Raw genomic sequence first — 6,000 nt, 5'->3', positions numbered from 1 at the left:
TGGAATTCTTGCTGGTGGCCTAATCAATAACTAAAATGGATTGAAGAGACATTGTTGGGAAACAATTAAGGAAGACATCTGATGAGACATCCTCATGGATGGCAGCACACGAACAATAGGACCTGAACACTCAGGTCACATAGCTGAGGCATAACCCACGCAAGGACACGGCTGCCTGCCCTGTACGAGCTAGTCGGTCATGGAGCAAATCAGCGCAGACTCCTGAGGGACACGGTGGTGATTTTGAGCTGGTTGGTAGCAAGGGAGATGGAAAACCATGTCAGTAATCCAGCCCCGCTCTGATCGTGACAGAAGAGCAGTAGCTCTGCCAGCAAAATCCCCATTCTTCTTTTCACAGCCTGCTTCCCTGCCTGAAGAAGGGAGCAGATTTCTAGGAGAGGGTTTTTCAATCCAGGGATCTTAAGACCTAGAATAGTCTCAAGGACCTGCCACTGACTTGAAGCATGAGTAAGAGAGAACATAAGGATGGTATTTTTCCCCTTGAAATAATTAAAAGCTTGGTCAGGCTGTCAGAGGGCTTCTCTCAGTCAAGGTTATTTTAATTCCAGAACAATGAAGAATATTGATTGCTATGAGCTAATATCTGCCTCTAACAAGAGCTGCACCAGGCCGTCTGGGCCATCACAGGGGAATATGTCCTTGCAAAGGAAGTTTCAAAAATATCCATCAATAAAACATCCTTTGATGTGACACTGAGTAATTTTTACATGCCTCAGTTTCTTTTAAGTAAAGCAAATATCACATGTTTACCTACTATGGAAGGCTGTTGTAAAGCCACACTAACAGTCATAAAGCAATTCAAGAATCTTGAGTGGAAGGTCCTAAAAAATGACAAGTGCTGTTATATCATTAATACATTAATAGTGAGATACCTCAGGTAATGTTTAACTGTAGAATGAGACAGTAGTAATAAAAATGACACTTAAACAAGCATTAATCGTTCTTCTAATCAAGGTATTGTTCCTCTAATTGAACGATTATCTTCCAAAAAATTGGAGTGATTAAATAAGAGGCTTATTTACCAACATTTTATCTTCAGACAGAGTGTAAAGGTTATCAACATAGGTTTATGTTAATAAATTATGCTTGAGCAAGAATTATATTTTGGATTGGTTTTCGAATGCTAACTGGGAATACAAGACTTCAATGGTATTTCACATGCTGTATTTTTAGACTGTCAAGGCAAAATATTATATATATTAATATCAATATCATAAAATATCAATATATATAAAAAGAATGGTTTATAGTGGTTGCAAGAGCCCCAACTCATTTTTGTGTATAGTCAGGCCAATCTAATGGTTGTGTTTGCATTGTCGTTAATATTGATTAATAGTTGTGTTGGAATTGTTATCAGTATTCATTTGTGTTTTCATAAATGTACATAAGGAATATGGCACAGGCAGACATAGATAGGCAGATGTCTAGAAAGTGAGGAGAGAGCTTTACATATTGATTCTTAAGAAAACAGGTTTTCACAGCGGCATCAATCGGGAGCAGGGTGCCTGGGATAGTCATCCTCAATCTTTTCTGCTGAAGATTCAGACACTAATTTTTTGGTGCCTTAAGGAGATACCCACCACTCTGCACATGTCCTTTATTCTTTCTATGCATTTTGCTGGCACCTTGTTCCTCTGCCACAGACATGATACTCTTTCATCCTCTCCGTCCTGCATTCAGAATACTAAAACTATCCTAGTTTTTCTTGCCTTCTGTGAGCACAAGGCACGTGAGGTCAGAGGACGGCACGGGTGGTCTTCCACAACCATTTATAATCTTAGTGCTCCACCAAAGTTGCTCTCCTCTGCACGCCCAGCTGTGTCTCTGCCCCCCCGTGCTACTCCCACTGCTCTCTAATCACAGGGATGAAGGCAGATAGGTGACAGCCATGGTATGGCACGTGCTGGGTTCCTGTTTGCACACCAGGACTCCTTCCTAGCATGACTTTCTTCACTCTCCCAGAACACCATGCAGGTCAGTTCTAATGTGTGATAGTTTCACCAGAAGTACTGCTTGCAGCTCCCTGGGACAAGCCCAATTAATCCACTGTGAGTTCCAGCCCACAGACCTTACAAGCTCCTGGTCTGCAGGACCATGTGCAAGCTCTGCCATTCAGCAGCTCAGACCCACCAGGGCTGTCTTGCTTACACAACCCTGCTTAAATCACAAACCCTTCTGGGCTTCTGGGATAAGAGTCAAAAGACTGAGTTTAAATATTAATGAAATGCTCTGCGGTGCACAAGGCAGTCAAGGCTGAACACAATGTTCTGCAATTGGGTTGCACCAGTTTGGAAAAACCTTAGCTTTCAGTTGCTTCGTGTATACGCTATAAAGGTGCACCCTCCTTCATGTAGGCAGTTGGCAAGAGATGACATGATCTGTTGTCCTTAAGAAAGTTTTTTTACCTCATGTGGCTAAATCAAGCCCAGCATTGTCTCTTTTCAGCACAGAATGAGTGCTCAGCTGTTTCTGCTGCCCTGTGGGTGGACAGGAGGAGGGCAAGGGCTGGGAGCAGGGCCGTGGGGACATCTCCGTGCTCCTCCTCCTCCTCGGTGGGGCTGATTTCTGAGCCCCCTCACGGATCATTGCAGGAGAGTCACCCTTCCACAAGAGCACGTCAACAGCCCTCTGTGCAAGGGTAAGACCTCAGCTGGGGGTGAAAGAAAAGCAGCCAGGCCACCCTCCCTGTCTCTAGCCCCCTGTGCCCTTCTTGCACACGAAGGTGTCACAGGACGCCGCAGGAGCTGATGTTGGGGCTCTGTACCCATGTCCCACACACATGCCAGGCTGCAGGCACAGAAAACCCCTCAGGAGCACAAGGCCCAAGTCCCTTCATAGCTTAATTTTTATTTCTTCGCCTCATATCAGCCTCCCCAGCAAGCTGCCTTTCCTGGTTACTTCTGCTATCTTTCTCACCCATCTGCAGCTCAGCATTTCCACCTGTGCTCTCCTAAAAGTGTCCTGACTTTCTCCTTTGCTTCACCCTGATAATTTCCATGAATTTTTGGTATGTCTTACTACAGAGAATTGTGTTTTAATCAGTCGTTGAAAAGACAAGCAAAACCCAGTTGTTTGTCACTGGGACTTAGCTTCAGGTGGAAGAAAATTGTCCTAGAAACTTTAGGAACATCTTAAGTGCACGCAAAAGGCAGAAGCATTCTTGTAGAGGTGGATATCCTTTTGGCAAAGCCCCACTTTACACCCAAGAGAGGAGGCAGAAAGCTTTTCGGACTTGCCACCACTGACAGCAGGAGGTGTCTCTGCCTACACCGGGCTGGCCCAGAGCCCGTCAGGACCCAGGCTAGTCTGGGCGATGCAGCCTTTCCAACCCAAACAGCAGCAACTCAGCACTCTTTCGAACACCATGAGTCACATACAACTTATATAATTTATTTATTGTGATCGCTAATTAGGAGCTGGCACCAATGGGAACAACAGCGCTGCACCATACCTTGCATCCCATAGCTCAGGTGACGGTCCCTGCTCACCTTGTCCTGACGGTGAATCCTGACGATCCAAAACAAGTTGCAGTCTGACTACTCAGTGCTGTTTAAATCAGGCTCTGAGTACATAGTTCAGTAAATAAAGGGCTGGATTGGCTAGAAAAACAGGATGATTTAACAAAATGAAGGAATCCACATGTGTTTGTGTTGTTTTTCCACGGGCACATCACAGGACAGAGGATATTTAATTGGGGCTTGTACCGATAGTGACATTAGATCACAACCAACTCACGTTTATCAGATGTACTTAGATACACTGTTTTTATTTTAGGCCTATCCTGAGTCATAAATAAAAAAGTCTTTCCAGCAGACCTTGGAAAATATTATGTCATGCAAATGCTGATGTAAAAAGTAATTAACTTTTGATCCTAAAGGCAGCTAACAAAAAGAATACAGATATTTGGATGCATTTTTCATGAAAGCCACTATTATACAAAAAGGAACTACTATATTTATGATTGATCTTAAAAAGTTAGTTATGATTAATGCCTTTGTAAGGGATATGACTGAAGGGGTTAAGGGATATGACACGAGTGAGGAATTTCCTCAGACTCTGTGGCACTTTGTAATATTGTTTCAGGACTGAGCTTTAAGCCCCAGAAATGCATGGGTATATGGCGTTACAAAGAGCAAGCATTTAATTTACATTGACAAACAGACTGGATTACCCAGACATACTCATTCCAAGCACATCATCTGCGTGACCATTTTTTCATGCAAACATCTTGGGAAATGAGGGAGGAAAGACATTTTGGGGATATGAAGGAGAGTCTGAAAAGGGCTGATTCATTTTCTGACCTACCTTTGGAAGATCACCTCCCCAGAGCTCCAGCTGCAGGTTTCTACCTGGCTGACTCCATTTTCCCGATCTCCCTTTGCCCAGCCTGGACAACCACCCGGTTGTGCTTGCGGAGGCTCCTGGGTGCTGTTGGCTCTGTCCCGAGGAGCATTTGCCTCCTCACCCTTCAGGGGAGAGCCCTACTGGAAATCCTGCTCTTATTTTATCCTCCTTCTGTTTGCTCTAAATTCCCTGCTTCATAGACTTAGATGACTGGGTGGTAAATACAGGCATCTCCCCTTTCCCCTGCCATTCACCGATCCCCAAAATGTTTGTTTTTAAGGGACTTGTGTCCAGGATTATGATTGTTTCTCCCAGCCCCACGCTGCCCTTCAGGCAGACCAGTTTCTTACTGCCTTATCTTGATGTGCTTTTGCATGAAGGCCAGCATGGGGGGGATTCCCTTTTTAGTTTCACCTGAAAGACATCTTCATTTCACTCCTGCAACTCAGCGCTCCAAGACCCATGGGTGACTCAGTGGGAATGATGCCAGCTATTGAGAAAGAAGCTCATTTCCTGGAGCAACTATCTTTTCCAAGACGGCCTTTATCCTAAACTGATTAGACACAGTATTTTTAGCTTGTTTGATCTGGCACAATTACAACCTGAAGCAGTCTGTCAAGGAGTGAAGGGGAGCACCAGCTCCAGCAGTGGGTGCTGCGGCCAGGGTCTGTTTCCCAGAAGTTGCTGCAAAAGAAGGTGCCATCATCCCTGGACTGGAGGGTTTTCCCATTGTTGTTACTGCCCACTGGTTGCAAAATGGCTTGCCCATGTGGCTTTGGCATTTGTGATTTTGTATATTTTTATCCCAGCTGGAAGAAGTACAGCTCTTTTTATCAATAATGTTGCAGATCAGAACTGCAATAGTGGCCACTTACCTTGAGATCCAAAGACAACTGTGGGCCTGATAACAGCCCTGGGTGGCCAAGCTTTCCTTCAGGTTTGGCACAGGGAGCAAATAAGCCTCTTTTTTTTACTGAAAAAAAACCAGTTGAAAAAAGCTGAAACCATAGGCTGTATGCAAGTCACAGCTAAGCCACGTGAACTACAAGGCTTCCTGTTGCCCAAGCAGAGGCCAAAGTATCAGCTACAAGCATTGTGTGAGGGAATAAAAAAACTGGGAGTCAGGGCTCAGCTGACTGAGAGATGCTGTGGATGAGCCCAGGAGTGCCGGAGCTGGAGGGTCTGGGACTGCGAGCACAGAAATATAGACATTGCTACCTGCTCTTTGTTTCACAAGTGATAAATGAAAATCCATTCAAATGCTCACCATTCTTGTAAACCTCCTCAAATAAGCAGTGATAGTAAGGAGTGCTACGGCTGGGATTATCTCATAGTCCTGAATTACCACTTTCCTACTTCTGCCTTCTCCTCAGCAGACAGTATGTCAGATCAGGCCACCTGCTGATCCACGTAAAGATATTTTATTGTTTCCCTGTGTTGGTCTGCAAACAGGCAGACAGGAAGGATGTTCAGGGGTGTGAATGCAACAGACGGTACTGTGGGGCTTTTTAACAGCATGAGAAAGATCTCATTTGTAGATTGAGAGGGATGAACAAAATGATGTTTAATTTCTGCTTACAACTAACTCGACTCAGCTCTTGATTTTTACCTTTAATTTGCCCTACTCATATTTGT

This window comes from Buteo buteo, chromosome 4 (assembly GCF_964188355.1).
Source record: "Buteo buteo chromosome 4, bButBut1.hap1.1, whole genome shotgun sequence".
Lineage (NCBI taxonomy): Eukaryota > Metazoa > Chordata > Aves > Accipitriformes > Accipitridae > Buteo > Buteo buteo.
Note: the sequence above shows the minus strand (reverse complement) of the source record.